A 20157-nucleotide genomic window follows, 5' to 3' on the forward strand; every position below is an offset into this window, starting at 1 on the left:
ATATTGGATCATTTTTTATTACTTTTTATCTTCATGATTTAAAGTTATTTATTACTACAGATACTTTTTTTTTATAATTATAGTAGTATGCATGTACACTTCTGAAAAGTAACCAGGTCAGCCTCAAAGACTTGTTCTGAAACACTTTTTGGCCTGATACTGTTGGGTATTTGGGAGCAAGGAAGCCGTGTCTAAAGGTGGTCTAATCTGTCCCCTTTACATTGGTGGTAACCATGGTCTAGAGAGATTAGAGGATTTCGTGAAGGTCATACTATTAGTGGCAGAATTAAAAACCTGTCCTTTAATCCAGGGTTTCTTCCTCTCTGCTGTGGAACTTCCACAAGTGGCAGAGTTATAAAAGCAGGTGAATGTTCAAATCATATCTTCTAATTCTGGAAGTAGGTGAAACAAGTGGAAGGTGACTTGCTCTGTCCTGTGATGGCTGAATGCGTAACGATGCCAGCTGACAGTCACTGAGTGCCAGCTAGGTATGAGGTATACCTGAAGACAAATCCAGGGGTACGCTTGGAACATGCTAGGATTGAAGCAATGAATGGATCCTAAAACCTAAACAAACATACCTAAGAGGCCTGAATGGCACGAGCAAATGATCTGCCTCATGTACACCCCACTATGATGCACCCGCGGGGGACTGTGGTCTGGGATCCCTGATTCTCCGTCCCAGTGCAGCGTGGGACGCTAGTCCGCTGACTGGAAGCCCCGTGCACACAGGCTGGGCATGTGGACTGTGGGCTTCAGGGATACAACAGGGCTTTTTAGCTCAATAACCTCCAAGGGCAGCGTACTTGGATCTATTTACTTGGGCTGGTAGGGATCCCAGAGAAGGCGCATCTCATCTCATCTTGGAGAGTCTAAACCTCCTTGCCAGCACCCTGGGAGCCAGATAGGGGAAGACAACCAAGGACCTTGGCATTCAGAATGCAGACTTTCACTTAAAAGCCCTGATTTCATTTTGGCATCCTAGCCCTCAATAGTGCCCGGCTGGAAGGAATGTAGAAGGGGATCTGGGAGTCTGCTTTTTACACTGACTTTCAATGAATCCTCTTGTTTTCAGCCCCACTTTCCCCTCCATTTCCAGAGATATCTCTGCTAGCAATTCCTGAGCCTTTCGTTCATTCTACAGTGTAACTGGCTTTCTTGGGTTTGCTAAGTCAGTTTCCTGACTTAGCTTTCCATCTTACAGAATGTTGGTATTTTTTCCTGTTCTTAGTCATAGAGGATTATTGCTATTCTGTAGAGTTCTTTAACTGTTGCTTTATCAGTGTTTCAGAAGGAAATAATGGGTAACAGCTATGATCCACCTGTCCTACCTAGTCTAACGTAGGCACCTTGCATACGTTGTCTAATTTGACAACTCTATGAAGTAGTTGTTATTATCATGCCCACTTAGAGGTGATGAATTGAGTTTCAGCAACTTGCCCAAGGACTCTCAGAGGGTTTCAACTCAGGTCTTTCTGATGTCAGGGCCCAAACTGTAGATCATGACCACATCCAAGCATTCATGGTGAAATAATGATAACAATGACTGAGCACTCATTAGGAGCTAGGTTTCCAAAGTGTTTGTATTAACTGTGGCAGCTCCCTGAGACAGGTACTATTACTATTAACCCATTTTACACAGGAGGAAACTAAGTCATGGAGTGGTTAAGTAGCCTGCCCAAGATCACAAAACTCAGAGAGTCTGGCTCCAGAGGCTGTGTTCTTAACACTTACCAAAGGCAATTAAACATACTACGTCTACCTTGTGGATTTCCACGATCTGCTTTAGGAAACTCCCCCAGCTATGCTTTTCCTCTTTCCTAGATGACTGACTCCAAAAGAAAACAAAAATCTCTTTACATCAGCCAACCAAAGCAGAGACAATGAATAGAAGACAGCCACAGTTAAAGTAGAATCATTTTGAAAATATTTGCACAAGAAATTATTCTACTAGATTACACTACCCTCTGTTTATAGTTACCTTCAGACATTCAATTCAGGAATAATGTGAAGAATGCGCCAATATAACTAGACATGTGTAAAAGACATATACTTTTTAGATAGGACATGAGAACTAGAATTTGCTTCCTAGACTGACAGCCTAAAATTATATATGCTAGGGGGTGCTGCTGAACAAGTTTAGGGTTTGCGTCCATTTGATGTTCTTAGATTTGCATGCAGTAGTGCTATGGGCTTGTAATTTCTAATTAAAGTCTGTTTAACCTCAGTCTGGTAACTGTTAACCAACACAATATTTCACTGCAGAAGAAATTTTAAAATAAGTTATATTCTTTATATGTACAGTTAGCTCTTATTCATGGCCGAAGCATTAATCACCCATTATTTTCTTTTCCATTTGTATGTCCAAGAACTCAATTAAAAGATAATGAGATGTAGGTGTTAAACCAAAAGAAGGTGGAAATGTCTCTAGGGCATTACGCATGGTGTAAAGACTTGTGTCTTGGGGTAGTTAATGGAATCTGTGAGCTAAAGGAAGCACAAGATCAAATCAGTGGAACCAAAACACTAGAAATCAGGAAATCTTAGTTCTAACTACCTTGGCTCCACAATTAAGCTAAATGAGCTAAATACTTGTTAAATAAATCATGATACAGGAAATACACAGGATTAGGAAGGTTAGCAAGCACAGCAATGCTTGTGCTGAACTGATACAATTTTGGCCACATGAGATCAGGTCTAAAATAGAAAATGTGATGTAGTTAATTAAACACATAAAAGGCCAAAAAGCATGCAGAACCACCCCCAAAGGCCACACAATTAGGAATTAAGCATATGTGTAGATAGATATCCTTCTCTGAACTTTCAATTGTGGTCTAAAACATTATTTATTCTAGACTTGTGCCAAGCTCTACACAAAATAATTCTAGTAGTGGATGTTTAAATTTTTTTGAATGAATAACAATTATCTATTAACTCCAGCACATCACTCCCCCTTATGGAGTAAATGAATTGTTCTGATATTTTATGCAGCTGCTAGAGCAGTGCTAGGCAAAAGGAACCCAGTGAACACTTGCTGATGGACAAATGGTATGGACAGAAATGTGGGCTAGTTCCTACGGAGTTTATCCACGTTGATGGGAGCATTCCTACAGTTCAGGGAGAGCTATTACTCTATCACTGCGGTTTAAAGTTGGCAGTGAACAGCCTAACACCCTTTTGCTAAAAGGACCATTTATTTACCTTCTTGGAAATTACTAAGACAAATGTAATTTTTTTTCCTTTCGGTTCTCAAGATAATTACTGCTCCTGATCAGAAGACCTGACAGATTTTAGAGCACTGAGGCCAAGTGGTTTTTCCTGGTAGACACAAAACCACCTGAGATACTCCATGTACTAGTATTTTAAAACTATTTAGTTTGTGCTTGAAAATAGCTTCCAGCAGCATACACAACACACAGGTCCTTTTTCAGTTGGCAACTCTGAAGCTACTATTCTGGAATATAGACTAAAAAAAGAAAACTCGAAAAGGCTTTTAGTGGGTGAAAACTGATTCTAGGGTGATTTTTTAAAAAAAGAAACTGGGGGAAATACCCAAGTGTTATATTTAAAAACATCCTAAAAATATATCTATTAATAGGCAACATCGGACTTTTGGAATCAAAAGTTACTTCTCAGGGAGCAATTTCAAGAATTTAGGAGAGAAAACATTTTGAATATGATATTGGGGCTAAGACAAGTGATCTGATTATGTCCTATAACTAACTCACACCTATTGATCCCAAAATGCCAAACTGTGGCTTCATCTTGTCATTGGAAGTGTGCTGTCACCTGGGTAACATCTTATCAGACCAAGGGCCTATAGTATAGCCCTGCTCAAGGTGGTCTGGCAAGGTTTACCGCGGATCTGCACTCCCTACCCCTGCAGCCATGGAAATTGGGGGGCGCACTCATGTGTCTTTGAGGAGAGCAGAGGGTTGGGAGATGGAGGCAGCTCTGACTTACATGAAAGTGCCTTCTTGTTCTGCACTGGTAGACTCCCCTTGGACTAGGCAAACCCACTGCCTGGCAATGTATTCTAAATATGGTAAATGTTCTTGTCAAGATGATCTCCACTAAAATTGGATTAGTCCACAAAGGCTGGAAATGATCTCTACTTAAAAGATTTCTTACAGAGAACAAAAATAGCATTGCAAACAAGCCATGCTTAACAAAATTAGGGAAATGAAAGTTTTTCAAAAGGCCCTTAAGCAAATCAGAGGGCATCGTTTACACAGACAACTGAAGCACTAATTAAAAATAATTCCCGTTGATTCATTAAAACAGGCAATGTAAAAGCTGCCCTTAGTCACCATCTCTTTAATCTACAATCAAAGATCATTCAAGGTAAAGAGAACAATTAATGTCACGGGGGCATCTTTGCCAGGAACTGGCTCCTTTTAGAGGTGGTGAGTCAGGGATCACAGCATTATATTTGAGGATTCTGGAGGTCATGACTTGTTGGTCTGGGGTGTCTGGAGTTGATGGTGGGGAAGAGGTTGGTTGCACCAGCTAGGATCTCCTTTACCTGCAGAAAAGACACCTAACAAAGACTCTTTCAGCTGGATTCTCCAGAAAGGGGGGTTACTGTAATACTTGAAAGGAAAAAGCCTGAATTTCCTTAAAAGTATTCTAATCTGCCTTTTCTTTTGGCTCGCATGAACCAGTGTAGCTTTGCTATCATTGAAGAGAAATATTACTAGAAACTCTGAGCTTATACACATCAGAGAATCTTATACATTCTAATAGGTTAATGTAACAGGTTTTTCATTTCTAGGTTTGCAAAAATCTTTCATGTCCTTTCTTTGGTTCTTAGAAGCTCCAAACCTGAATTACTCTTCAATTTCATCTTTCTTCTCCTTTATTTACTCCTTTGAGCAAAATACTCCAATATCTATTAGGCACTAATGTGACAAGCACAGTGCTATACTGTCTCCTAAGGCAAAGCAAACGGAAGCTTCTTTTTTGGCCTCTTCAACTAAGCAGGAAATGTGACGAATCATGATTGTTTAATGTATGTCTACCCTGTATCAGGCAACTTACATGAATTCTCACTAACCCTTTAAAGCACTTGGCATTTGACTGACTGCCTGCTACATCAAGTACATGCCAGGGACTCCTTATCCACGTTACACAGAAGGAAATCCAAGCTCAGAAAATATTAAGCATGTTCACAGAACTAGGTACTGGCAGAGTCTGAGCTCTCACCAGTCAGACTGACTCTCACCCCTCCTCTCTCTGCTACTCCAGGGTTCCACCTACAGAGGCAGCATTACCCACAAGCAGTGATTGTGCACTAGCTCTTGCCAGGAACTGTCCACAGGTTTTATGTGTGTTAATTGATTTAACACACTCAACAATTCTATGAGGAAATAACTGCTATTATTACAGTCACCATTTCATATGAAGAAACAGAGAGCTTAAGATCCTGGCCTCAGCTCACACAAAGCATCTGACAACCCAGCAACCAGAGTGTACAGCCTGGTGATTGGGAGTTTTCTCCCCTCACAGGGGTGGCAGTTGGCCGCCAAAGGACCCTGTGTTGGGGGTACTGGAGAGAGGTCCCTGTACTGCAGTAGATGGTTACACTTGACCTCAGACTGTCTTCCTGCTAGATGCTTCTGTATATTTTGACTTTGGAATTCCTGGCATAGAAAATGGATGTTAAAAAAAAAAAATCCTAGTGGCTATCCCAGGAAATAAAAGAAAAAATCTACAACTTGTCACCTTGCCAAGATCAAATGTTCGGTGAGCCTGAGTGAAATTAGCAGTCATTATTCACACAAATCAGGGCCACAGAAATCATTTATCGATGAACGTTAAGGACTGTGTTCTGCGACACACGTGCTGAAAGTTTCTTATTGGTGAGTGTTGGGGAAGCTGTGAAGTGGTAGCTGAAGAGGAAAACAGAAAGCTAAGGTGAAAACTGTAAGCTAAGCTTCCACTTTAATGACTGCTAATGAATTAGTGAGAAGGGAAGGAAGAGGAGACAGGAAATGGGCTGGAACGGCCTGGCCCTGAGAAAGCTGGACCTGGGCACTGCAGCCAGCGGCCCTTAGCTCTTAGCATTCCGAAAACCAAGCGGGTAAAGCAGGACATGTGTTAGATTTTGTATATAGACTTATGCCTGAATTCGTTTAACAAACAGGGGCTTATCCTGATGTCCTTTTAGGACAACTGCACGTTGGTGAAGTTCCACTGCCATTCCCCACTTCATGAGTGAATGGCTGGACCCAAATCACAGTGGGGTTATTGAAAACAATGTTCCTCACTCAGAACATTCTGTGGTAGTACTGCCAAGCTACTGGTGGTGGTTTTTTAAAGTTAAAACAAAATTACTTTAAAATAATCCAAACTAATATATAATCAATGAGCACCAGAATTAATCTAAATACTTCCTAAGTGGAGATTAAAACTGCATGGGAATGATGTTGCAAATGGGGCTTCTTAGGCTAACTCAATACTGTAAGAACAATAATAGATCAATTCATGACCCCCAAACTGATATTCTTGAGAGTCAGGGGGCCAAGGCATTTGGTTAAGAATTCCAATTGGATAGTGCAAAGATGGGAGCAGAGGGCAGCTCATATACATGCCAAAAAAAAAAAAATCAGTGATAATTCATAAACTGATGTAATGTTTGTCTATGAGGAGAAGCTACTGTTTGAAGCAAGAGAAAGGCTGATAGAAAAAAAAAACCACTAACATTTTTGGGAACAGAGTGGGAGGGGAGATGACAAAAGGTTAGCAAATCTTGTGATGCTCAGGCCACTTTTATCACAGTGACTCAGTTGAACAAAAAAAAGAAATAGATTTTCTAAGCCAAGACAGTCTTCCATTCATCTCTTCCTTTCTAATATTATAGTCATCCTCCTTAATAGTAAGGACCATGTTTTTACAAAGCATGGAGTATGGTTTTTCTCCATAGGAAAGGTCTGGTCCTGTTGGGTCGTGTCACTATTCCAGGATTTCTAAGGCTGGTTCTGTCTTCCCTTCCTTCATCTTCTTCAACATACTAAATTGTTTCAAAATAAAACATAATAGCCTTTTCCGGTTAAAAGCATTATATGGGTACACAAACCTGAAAAAATAGTGAGCAGTGGTCACAGTGGTGGTGATGGTGGAAGGTTCCTTCTTTCTTGTTTTCTTTAAATAAATAGGGGGTATAGCCCCCTGATTCCCTTTCTTTGGGTTGGCCTAGCCTCTGGCAGGAGGCCCCTGCCCTCCCCTCTGCCCAGATCCACGAGAGGCACCAGCCTTCTTAGAACAAAGCCTCCTTTACTAGCAGAGGCTCTGTGATTCTCTGCGCTGGAAGCTAGAACAGGTTTCTGGATACGCTTTAAGTTGCAAGACGCATGCATGGAACAAAGTCATGCCTGTCAACAGGCACTGCATGTTCCTTTTCTTAGGTCGGGAGACTCAAATCCTACCACTGTGGCTGACTTACCCCACGGCTTATCCAGCTCTCACCTGCCTTGGTTTATTTGTCCAAGAAGCCAAATAAAACTCCGTGAGAATATATACTGTGGTGAACACTGTGAATGTGTGTGTGTGTGTGTGTGTGTGTGTGTGTGTGTGTTGGGGAGTGAAGGAGTGGAGTGGGCAATTATTAATAAGAAATACCATCTCTTACATATCGTTCTAGAGTACAGTCCAAAATGAAGCAGAAAGGAAGCAGCTAAGCTTTATCTCCCTCTAGCAGCCGTCCTAGCCGGGGCTAAAGTGAGTTCATCTCAGGGGTCCGTTGTATCCAGATGGCCTGGAGGGTCAGCGGGCAGTTCCACACAGTGACAATCTGTAGGAGGTACCACGTGGCCTGCAGGGAAGTTATTTCTCCTGCCGGAGGCTTGTTAGCTAATGCCTCAGTGTTGAAGTGGAGCTGTGATGAATTTTTCCTCACTCAGGACTTCTGATTGAGTCAAGCCTCCCACCCCGCCTCACAATAATCTCTCCCCTTAGTCCCAATCCCTGCCCTAGGGATAAAAATAGAAAGGGAGGTTTCACCAGAACCTGAAAGAATTCAGGAGCACAAGGTGGCTCTGGTCCAGAACTTTGGGATAGGAAGGTAACAGGTGTCTCTGCAATGTGGGTGTGAGTGTGTGTGCGCTCATTCCCACACCAGCAGAGAAGACTCACAGCACAGTTCCACGAAATGGTGGACTTTGGTGAGGATTCTTCCATAATGAAAGAAGCAGCCTCTGGCTGTGGACATCAGTGCCCTCCGCTTGGGCCCTGAGGGGCTGTGTAGGTGCAGGAAGCAGCAGCAGCTCATGGGGGCTTTGCCTGGCACTCATGGCTTCCTGGGTTTAGGGCTCCAGCAGCAGGTTCCACAGGAAGTCAGAGCAGAGTGAGGGGTAGGGGGAATGGTGCTGCCACATGGTAGTGTTGGGAAAAGTCACCCATCAGGTATCTCCTGGAAAGCCCTGGTACAGCTTAGAAACCTCAAAATGGTGGGGGTGGGGGGAGTCCTCTGCTCCAACATAGCAGATAGAGGCAGAGAAATTCATTCACCCATCTATTCATTCATTGATTCTGCATAAATGGAACCGAGTAGCTCTGAGCAAGTACGGGAAAAAAAAAAAGACAAAAACCTGGTGCCCTAACAGAACTTTCATTGTAGTGAAGCAAGGGGCAATGCAAATGAGCAAACACATGGATAATATCAAGTCAGGTAGTGAGAAGTAGTAAGAAGAAAATACAACAGGATAATAGAGAGTGGGGGGTTGGTGGAGAAGACTACTCTTTAGCTAGAGGTTGCAGGCTCCAGAGTTAGAAAAAATGTTTATGTTGTTCTTAGACACACACACATAACATACACTTTTGAATTTAATAGTAAACAATAAAAAAGCTTCAATTTTTGTGTCCATTTCCAACCATCACAATTTAAAGAATTTATTATAGGCCAATTTAAGTTACAAGAAATGATTAAGGGACTGTTCATAATTTTTTTTTTTTTAACATCTTTATTGGGGTATAATTGCTTTACAATGGTGTGTTAGTTTCTGCTTTATAACAAAGTGAATCAGTTATACATATACATATGTTCCCATATCTCTTCCCTCTTGCGTCTCCCTCCCTCCCACCCTCCCTATCCCACCCCTCCAGGCTGTCAGAAAGCACCGAGTCAATATCCCTGTGCCATGCGGCTGCTTCCCACTAGCTATCTACCTTACTACGTTTGTTAGTGTGTATATGTCCATGACTCTCTCTCGCCCCGTCACAGCTCACCCTTCCCCCTCCCCATAACCTCAAGTCCGTTCTCTAGGAGGTCTGCGTCTTTATTCCTGCCTTACCCCTAGGTTCTTCATGACATTTTTTTTTCTTAAATTCCATATATATGTGTTAGCGTACGGTATTTGTCTTTTTCTTTCTGACTTACTTCACTCTGTATGACAGACTCTAGGTCTATCCACCTCATTACAAATAGCTCCATTTCGTTTCTTTTTATGGCTGAGTAATATTCCATTGTATATATGTGCCACATCTTCTTTATCCATTCATCCGATGATGGGCACTTAGGTTGTTTCCATCTCCTGGCTATTGTAAATAGAGCTGCAATGAACATTTTGGTACATGACTCTTTTTGAATTTCGGTTTTCTCAGGGTATATGCCCAGTAGTGGGATTGCTGGGTCATATGGTAGTTCTATTTGTAGTTTTTTAAGGAACCTCCATACTGTTCTCCATAGTGGCTGAACCAATTCACATTCCCACCAGCAGTGCAAGAGGGTTCCCTTTTCTCCACACCCTCTCCAGCATTTATTGTTTCTAGATTTTTTGATGATGGCCATTCTAACTGGTGTGAGATGATATCTCATTGTAGTTTTGATTTGCATTTCTCTAATGATTAATGATGTTGAGCATTCTTTCATGTGTTTGTTGGCAGTCTGTATATCTTCTTTGGAGAAATGTCTATTTAGGTCTTCTGCCCATTTTTGGATTGGGTTGTTTGTTTTTTTGTTATTGAGCTGCATGAGCTGCTTGTAAATTTTGGAGATTAATCCTTTGTCGGTTGCTTCATTTACAAATATTTTCTCCCATTCTGAGGGTTGTCTTTTGGTCTTGTTTGTGGTTTCCTTTGCTGTGCAAAAGCTTTGAAGTTTCATTAGGTCCCATTTGTTTATTTTTGTTTTTATTTCCATTACTCTAGGAGGTGGGTCAGAAAGAATCTTGCTGTGATTTATGTCATAGAGTGTTCTGCCTATGTTTTCCTCTAAGAGTTTGATAGTTTCTGGCCTTATATTTAGGTCTTTAATCCATTTTGAGCTTATTTTTGTGTATGGTGTTAGGTAGTGATCTAATCTCATACTCTTACATGTACCTGTCCAGTTTTCCCAGCACCACTTATTGAAGAGGCTGTCCTTTCTCCACTGTACATTCCTGCCACCTTTATCAAAGATAAGGTGTCCATATGTGCATGGGTTTATCTCTGGGCTTTCTATCCTGTTCCATTGATCTATCTTTCTGTTTTTGTGCCAGTACCATACCGTCTTGATAACTGTAGCTTTGTAGTATAGTCTGAAGTCAGGGAGCCTGATTCCTCCAGTTCCTTTTTTTGTTCTCAAGATTGCTTTGGCTATTCGGGGTCTTTTGTGTTTCCATACAAATTGCGAAATTTTTTGTTCTAGTTCTGTGAAAAATGCCAGTGGTAGTTTGATAGGGATTGCATTGAATCTATAGATTGCTTTGGGTAGTAGAGTCATTTTCACAATGTTGATTCTTCCAATCCAAGAACATGGTATATGTCTCCATCTATTTGTATCATCTTTAATTTCTTTCATCAGTGTCTTATAATTTTCTGCATACAGGTCTTTTGTCTCCTTAGGTAGGTTTATTCCTAGATATTTTATTCTTTTTGTCGCAATGGTAAATGGGAGTGTTTTCTTGATTTCACTTTCAGATTTTTCATCATTAGTATATAGGAATGCCAGAGATTTCTGTGCATTAATTTTGTATCCTGCCACTTTACCAAATTCATTGATTAGCTCTAGTAGTTTTCTGGTAGCATCTTTAGGATTCTCTATGTATAGGATCATGTCATCTGCAAACAGTGACAGCTTTACTTCTTCTTTTCCGATTTGGATTCCTTTTATTTCCTTCTCTTCTCTGATTGCTGTGGCTAAAACTTCCAAAACTATGTTGAATAAGAGTGGTGAGAGTGGGCACCCTTGTCTTGTTCCTGATCTTAGTGGAAATGCTTTCAGTTTCTCACCATTGAGGATGATGTTTGCTGTGGGCTTGTCATATATGGCCTTTATTATGTTGAGGAAAGTTCCCTCTATGCCTACTTTCTGCAGGGTTTTTATCATAAATGGGTGTTGAATTTTGTCAAAAGCTTTCTCTGCATCTATTGAGATGATCATATGGTTTTTCTCCTTCAATTTGTTAATATGGTTTATCACATTGATAGATTTGCGTATATTGAAGAATCCTTGCATTCCTGGAATAAACCCCACTTGATCATGGTGTATGATCCTTTTAATGTGCTGTTGGATTCTGTTTGCTAGTATTTTGTTGAGGATTTTTGCATCTATGTTCATCAGTGATATTGGCCTGTAGTTTTCTTTCTTTGTGACATCCTTGCCTGGTTTTGGTATCAAGGTGATGGTGGCCTCGTAGAAGGAGTTTGGGAGTGTTCCTCCCTCTGCTATATTTTGGAAGAGTTTGAGAAGGATAGGTGTTAGCTCTTCTCTAAATGTTTGATAGAATTCACCTGTGAAGCCATCTGGTCCTGGGCTTTTGTTTGTTGGAAGATTTTTAATCACAGTTTCACTTTCAGTGCTTGTGATTGGTCTGTTCATATTTTCTATTTCTTCCTGATTCAGTCTTGGCAGGTTGTGCATTTCTAATGTTCATAATTTTTATTATACATAGATATTATTTTATAAATTATGATACAAAGGAAGTGGACCATAAAGTTTAAAAATCTTTGCTTTACACGGACTTCCTTGAATTGATGTGTTTTATTCATTGGATGAGTGAATAAATGAATGAATGAATGACGCATGATAGCCCGGTTAAGCAGACAGGTTCAAAGGCATCACTTATTAACTTGACTTTGAAACCTCTATTTCTGAAAAGAGGAGTAAAAACCATAAACATAGGATTGTGAAGATAAGATAGCGCCTTTAGAGTGTGTAGCACAGAGCCAGGCAAACAGTAAACGGGCACTGATTTAAGAATAAACAGCAGGATGTCATTTTTGTGAATTCTAAACTATGAATAGTTTTTTAAAATAAAAATTTATTTAAAGACAGACTGTGAAATAACTACTGAGCCTAGGATTATTAATAGAAATCCAGCAGTCATTCTCAAGAAAAAAAATGGCATTAGTTTATTTCTCTTGGATTTATTTTTAAAGTTAACTGTTCTTTCCTAACCTAAAATAATAAAATACATCTTCCTTCATCCTGGTACCTGTGAAAAGTCACATCCAGATTGCATGAAGAATCAAGGAGATATACACAGCAGGCTTTGGGCTCTCTGCACATGTATGAATAGAGATTTGAGATCTGAGTGTACAGTGGACATTTTCTAAGTACTATGATGAGTACCAGGCATGGACCTAGATCTTTAGAGATGGATTCACTAATTTAATCCTTTTAAACTAATATGCCAGGAATATATGGAAACAACTCTCCTGAACAGGTATGTCCCTTCTCTAGGCCAAATAATAAAAATGTCTATTTTACTTTTGATACAAATATCAAATACGTCATTGCTGTTGTTTTTCTGATAACCAAAGTAACATTTTCTTTTCTTTTTTTGAAATATTCCCAAATTTCAGCCATTTATTTTTTTTCATCTTTTAATTCCTATGGGGTTCATCAATTCTTTATCAGTTAACATTCTCATTGACAAAGACCAATTTATATTAACTATAGTTATATATAACATATCAAGGGAAAATCAGAACACAAGGCTTCCTCAGCTAAATAGAGTTCAACTCAGTTTGCTGTTATGGAGACAAACAAGATAAATACATTGAAGCATAAACAAAATATTAACGCTCAGAATAACAGCATTCCAGAAGAAAACGGGAAGCTGAAGATACAATAAAGGTCTCTAATTTACAATATGTATAATTATATAATTTATTAAAATCAACACAATTCATGTACAAAATATTAACATGGCAGCCATTAAGTTTGTTAAGCACTTCAAATACTGAAATGTTAAAACAGTAAAACTACACTAAGCAACTTTTGCATCAAGGGATCTAATCTAGCTCACTAGTCCAGGCTGAACATTCACTCCGAAGTATTTCTTCAGGCATGCAAAAAACAGGGCTAACAGGTTTAATCTGTTCTTCTCCCAAAAGTGACAATCCAGCAATTCCAAATAGAGTGTGAAAAGGATCTACCATATCTCCTGGCCTGTCCGCAAATCCTCCCGTTTCTTCATCTTGACATGCTAAAATGAAACTGCGCAGTTTCTCTCTGTCCATCTAATGAAGCCTTCCAATTATCTTTAGGGAAGCCAACACCCACCAAGAATAGCATACATCTGGTAACTTCTCTGGCCTTCCATTGAGTCCACCTGATGGAAGCTGTCGTTCACAAAGCCACCAACCAAGTAAATCAGAATTTACTCGAAGCAACTGACTAGTAATAGCCAGGAATCCTGCCCAGCATGGGATTTAGAACCTGGCCTGCAACCAAATCCACCATCAAAGTTCATACATGATAAAACAAACTCGATTGCCTTTTCCACATTAATAACATCCAGCTTCCCCAATAGAGCCAAAGTTGCCACCGCACACAAGGACAATCTCGTGTCGATTTCTCCCTATTATATAAAAGTAGATTTTCACATCCCATGAAGCAGCTGGTCTCTCCTGCCTGCACTGTATTCAGCCCTTATCTTTTAGACTGGCCGCCTCTGTTCCAGTACTCCTGTACGCTGATATAACTAGCACAGTGCATGCTGGAACTTCCAGCAGACCATTAACTCCAGGTAGACCAGCTGCTTAGTGGGACCCCAAATATCTCCAGTGAAAGAACCATCTTCTTTCTGTAGACTCTGAACATATTCCACAACTTTATTTACATCAATAACATTACTACTATCATAGAGAGTAAGAATCTGGACAGCACTAAGAGTGTACAAAAGATGAGGATCACGTCCAATACTAGCACTTATTCCACCACACTCGTGTTGACAAGACTTAATAAATGTCAGAATTTCTTCTCTATTCATGCGAGGTAGCTGTCCCGTGAGATCCATTACAGTATAGATGCCACTCATTCTCAAATATTCAGACATACAGTATTCATAATCATCTTTCTCTGAGCCACAGGATGCTATATAATCTGCATGCTTCTCCACTAATAGGGTGTCGGGTGCATCTGACTTGACAATAACATCCTTCTGCAGTGTGCCCATGTCTGAGACCGAAAAGAGGTAACATTTTCATTGTAGGAAATAAATACCTTGCCCTACCAAGTGCCTTAACAATTTGGAATATTTTCTTTGTTGGTTTTACATCTCTTTGTTTCTGTTTTTTTCTCTCTCTTCTGTTTATCTACAAAATTGGAATTATGTAAATAACATTCCTTGAACAAATGATTTTTAATGGCTTACACTATTTCATTTATTTCATTATATGGATAAACTATCAAGTAACCATTAGGTAATATTGGGGATTTAGGTTATTTCCAGATTTCTACCATTACACATAATGCTACAATAGCTATCTTTATACATATCTTTGACAGCCTTTTTCTTCGAAGAATTATTTGATCAATTTGAACATGAGCACCTATTTTCATGGCTTAAAATATTTTCATCCAGAAAGGCTGTAACAATTTACACTCTCAGCAGAAGGATATGAGTGTCTAGCCCACTCTACCCTTGCCAGAATTGACAGCATGATTTTAAAAACACCAAAAAAAAAAGGCATAAAAAATGTCAATTTCCTAGAGCCAAAAATGTATCTTATTGTTTTCTTAAATCTGCTCCCCTGCTTTTTTTTTTTTTGCTACTAATAAGGTTAATCTTCTTTTTCCATGTATACTACACTATTTTCTTTTCTTCTCCCTTTTTTTTTTTTTTTGCAAACTGTCTATTCATGTCCTCTGCCCATTTGAAAAACTGGATTGTTCAGGATATCCTTATTATCTGACAAAACCCCTTTCTATGTTAAAGATATTAATATTTTGGGGGGTAATATTTGTTGCATTTTTTTTTTTAACTGGGTGGTATTTATCTTTTAAACGTTTGCTGTATTTTTTGTTCTAAGGAGCTTCAAATTTGCATATATTAGGCATGCATCATCCCTGCCCTGCTCTGAGCCCTTTTCTGTCCAACTCACATTCTCTTCTCAGAGAACTTGCTCCTGTGCAGAGAAGGCAGTGGGTCCTCCCTCCTGCTGGCCTTGGTTGGAATAGCTGGTCCAGGGTGGAACAGCTAGCCAGAAAGAAGCAGACATTGGTTGTGTAACTGAGCCCGGGTCCAGTGCTCAGATCCCTGGTCCTTCTAGAGTAGCTTCTCTGTCTTAGCCTTGGGAAGGCCCAGCCCAATCACTGTCCTTCCCTGTGGATTAATCCAAGATCCCTTTCTAGTAAACCCTCCATTTACTTGTGGTATTCTTGGTTTAGTTCCTCACACTCATAACTATTATATCTTTAATGAAACATGGTGAAATAAAGTAATTCTTTCACTTGTGGTTTCTTCCACTGCTCTTACATTTCAAAATATGTTCCCATCCCAGTAATTGGTTAAATAGTCACCTATTTTTTTCTCCTAGATTAAAAAAAAATTTTTTTTAAACCCCACATAATTCTCTATTTCTCTGGAGTGTATTTTGGTATGTGGTTTGCTGAATAATCCATTTCTTCCCCTACTGGTTTGCTGTGTTCCAAGTGATCACCAACTTTGTGTGTGTGTGTGTGTGTGTGTGTGTATGTGTGTGTGTGTGTGTGTGTGTGTGTCTTTCTGTGTATTTCAGGGCTATTTATTCTGTTGCATTGATCCTTATGCCTGCAGTACATTGTTTTAATTATTGCAGATTTACTATGTATTTTGATATTTGAGATACCAAGTTCCTTTTCGTTGCTCTTTTAAAATTTTTCATAGCCACCCTGTCCAGAATTATTTGGGTTATCAGAATATATCTTTTGTGGGGGGCTGTGGGGTGGCGGTAATGGGGAGATGTTGGTCAAGGGGACAAACTCTCAGTTAGAAGATGAACAAGTTCTGGGGATCTACTGTTCAGCATGGCAACTATAGTGAATACTACTATACAATAGAGTATTGTATACTCGAAATTTGCTAAGAGAGTAGTTCTTAAGTGTTCTCACTACAAAAAAAAGTAACTGTGAGGTGATGGATGTATTAATTAACTTGACTGTGGTATTTCACAATGGATACATATATTAAATCACCTTGTATACCTAAGTATAGACACATCAAATATACGCCAATAGAGCTGAAAAAATCCATTAAAAAATACATGTCCTGGTCTTTCGTCATGTCACTGACTAGACTAGACTATCTCAAGCTCTCAACAGCCAGTATGGTTTAACCAAGTCCAATAAGTCCATCTTCACAAAACTAGAAGAAACCTGACTTCTGGACGGCCAGGTTTACTGCCACAAATTCTGCTCATCAGTCTTGCAGATTAAATCCAGAAGGTAGCTAAGAGAGATTTAGGTAGCAAACGTGCTGTGGGCAGCATTACAATTTGCCTCTTTTTAAAAAGTTGGGTGAAGAAAATTGGGTAGTCGACAAAATTAAAACAAATTAATGTACTTTCCTTTCAAAAGGTTTTTAAAAACAGACGTTAACAGGCCTTACAATCTGATCTAGCACAAAATGCTTTCCTTGATATTTAAATCTTTTTGATACTTAAACATCTATTTATACCATTTGTTTTTATACAACAACATACAATAGTTACTGGTACATTAAGGAAAAATAACCATTAACATCTCCAATCAACTACTACATTTTGCTTTTTAACTATCATTCTAAAGGCACTTTCTATATATAATTAGATTTTTTGGTGACGTATATACTTATCTAAAATTAACACTATATGAATACATAAAACAGAATAATTTTGGGACTTTACTGATAAATTTTTCATTAGAAAGAAAAGTGATGGACTAGGGAAAAAACACCTGCCAGGAACGTCCCAGAACTGCCTAGTTGGCAGTACCATCCCTGCTGCTCCACACCTGAATTTCTACACATCACAAAAGCAATCAAACAAAAAGGCCGACAAAGATACTATCTTACATGCAGAGAATGGGCAGGGAATCCAATGTTATTTCCTTAACAGAAAAAGAGAGACTAAAATATTTTAAAATGCAACAACTAAAATGGTATAAATGTTAGTATATATGATACTTTCCCTGACTTTATATATTTAATACATATATTTAAATACAGGTTTATTATATTTTAAAACACTGCTGTTAAGAGAGAAAACAAAAGGCAAAGAAAACAGATTTGAGGATTTTAAGTGATTTCTTAGTGATTCTACTTTATCAATTTAAAAGCAGAGTACTCTAAACAAGGCCTCACACTTTTTAGTATATAACTAGAGGGAAAAGAATAAGTCCTTTCCTTAACTGAGATTTTCACCTACTTTACCTACATCATCACTAGTATTAAACCATTTTGCAGATAATGAAACTGAGGCTCAGAAGTTACTATTCTAAGGTTACACAGCTAGGGGACTGAGCAGGATTTAAGCCTGGAGCTCAAGTGCTTTCCACCACATGAGGTTCAGAACCTTTTTGTGCCATGGACCCCTCTGGCAGTCTGGTAAAGCCAATGTACCTTTTCTTGGAATTGTGTTCTGAGATTCCTAAAATAAACACATGGGGTTATAAAGGACAAAAATTATAACAAAATAGAGTTATCAAAATATTTTTAGGAAAAAAATATGTGATATAGCAATATATATTCTTTATTAATGTATTAAATAAGAAGATACACTATAGGATCTGATAACTATGGTAATTTTGAAGCAGTGATGAGCATTAATATTTCAACGACTTTAACAAATAATAATATCTACAATAACTTTAAAGTACTATGAAAACATCTGATTTCTATTGTTGAAAAGTCACAGGTAGTGCTACTGGTTTGTTGCCTACGTTCATAATTACTGTGTTCTTTTCCTAGACACCTTATTTCCTTCTCCAAAGGAGGGTACCCTACCTATTTGTCCTAATCAGAAATCTAAATTTTCATCAGAGGTTAGTGAAAATAAAGATGTTAATTTGTTTCCCTCAATCATGTCATAGACTTCCTGAATTCTGTCTACAGACCCCTTAGGAACTAGTTAAGTACTCAACGTAGATTCCATGTATACAGCACAAAGACACCTACAATGAAACTGTGATGAGGGTGAGTCAAACAAATGAACGTCCCCACCAGAACACTGAGCAGGGTCAGGCAGTATAGGTTGCTGGCCCACTTCTTTCAGGGCCAATGTAACCAGCCTCGCCTTCCCGACTAGTGTGGGCTTGTGCGTGCACATGGGTGTCTGTGTGTGTGTGTGTGTGTGTGTGTGTGTGTGTGTATGTGTGTGTGTGAGTGTGTGTGTGTTGGAGATGGGAGATGTGAGTTACTACACTTCCAAAAGGCACCTTTACTGTCCTGCCTGACCAGTGTCTGGTACCTGCCGACTCTCTCCTTCACAGTGTGCAGCTGAGGTACCACCACCAGGAGGTGTCAGCAGGTCTTTGGGAAGCACACCTTATTAGGGTACCTGGAGGAGGAGGGAGGAGGAGGGAGGAGGAGGGAGGAGGAGGGAGGGGGAGGAAGAGGAGCAGGGAGGGAGGAGGGAGGAGGGAGGAGGAGGGAGGGGAGGAGGAGGGAGGGGAGGAGGGGAGGAGGAGGGAGGGGAGGAGGGGGAGGAGGAGGGAGGAGGATGGAAGAGGAGGGAGGAAGGAGGGAGGAGGGAGGAGGGAGGGGGAGGAGGATGGAGGAGGATGGGGAGGAGGAGGGGGAGGAGGAGGGGGAGGAGGGGGAGGAGGGGGAGGAGGGGGGAGGGGGGAGGAGGGGGGAGGAGGGGGAGGAGGGGGGAGGGGGAGGAGGGGGAGGAGGGGAGGGGGAGGAGGGGGAGGAGGGGGAGGAGGGGGAGGAGGGGGGAGGAGGGGGGAGGAGGGGGGAGGAGGGGGGAGGTGAGGCCCAGCAGAGAGTAATGGCCTTCATAGGGCTGTAGCAACCTCCAGCAGTGGTTACGAGGGGTAGCAGTCAGTGGAGTGGGTGCCGAGGAGGCAGCAGGGGGCAGGTATCTGTTTCCAATCACCTGATTCGCCTGCCTTGCAGCTGCATATTCTGATGCCCAAGGTCAATATTTCAGATGGTCGTCGTGAATGTCAAACAATGTCTGATATTCACCCACACCGCGTTCCTAGAGAACAGCATATTCATTTTGATTGTTCTCCTCATAACTGATAGGATATGTTCACTTAACATATTCAAGTTAAATTAATTTAAGATGTTATCTAAAAATTTAAATACCTGAAATGCTGCCAGAGTAAAACAGACAAACACATTTGGCTTTATTTTCTCGACTTGGTACGTCGCAGAGAACATTCCTGTGGTTGCGTGCATGTGTGTGTGTATGTGTGTGTGGGAGCCGGTCATGGGGGAAGGCACAGACTTTCCTCGTGATTTCCTTATATTTCCTGCTTGGGGTTCTCAGAAACCATGTGCCCAGCAGCAAGCCCGAGAACCTGCCTTGAGCATGCATGCCATTTGCAGTTCTTTAGGAGAGAAAGAAGCATTTATGTGCCTTTAATTGGCAAGGAAGGAGGATCATAAACACAAATTGATACAAGCAAAGAAGGATTATACTTAAAGACAAAAAGGAGGCAGAATAATTCAGACCCTCTGCAAATAAAAGAATGGTACTCCAGTCCAAATTTCCTAGCTTGGCATTTGGGGCCATCCTCAATCTGGGCCTCCTGACTGGTCCAGGAAGACCCTGCCCTGCGTGGTGTGGCCTTTTCTGGCTGCTCCGGCTTCGGCTCAACCTACCCTTCCGCTCACTCTCCTTCTCTAGTCTCTGTTCCTGGAATATCCTAGGCTCTCTTGTACTTTGGGGGCCTTAGCGTGCAGTTTTCTCTGCCTGGAAGGCTCTGGATTGTCTTCCTCATCACTCCGCCCCCCTCCCCTTTGTCTGGTTAACTTAGCCTTT

The 20157-nt window shown here is 40.4% G+C and overlaps 1 protein-coding gene and 1 pseudogene across 6 annotated transcripts in view; both read right to left on the reverse strand.

Annotated features, from left to right (window-relative positions):
- Window positions 1–20157, reverse strand: part of C1H1orf21 (chromosome 1 C1orf21 homolog) — a 191755-nt gene that overhangs the window by 97104 nt on the left and 74494 nt on the right. The window lies entirely within an intron of this gene.
- LOC101287151 (geranylgeranyl transferase type-2 subunit beta-like) lies at window positions 13077–18487 on the reverse strand (annotated as a pseudogene).

This window comes from Orcinus orca, chromosome 1 (assembly GCF_937001465.1).
Source record: "Orcinus orca chromosome 1, mOrcOrc1.1, whole genome shotgun sequence".
Lineage (NCBI taxonomy): Eukaryota > Metazoa > Chordata > Mammalia > Artiodactyla > Delphinidae > Orcinus > Orcinus orca.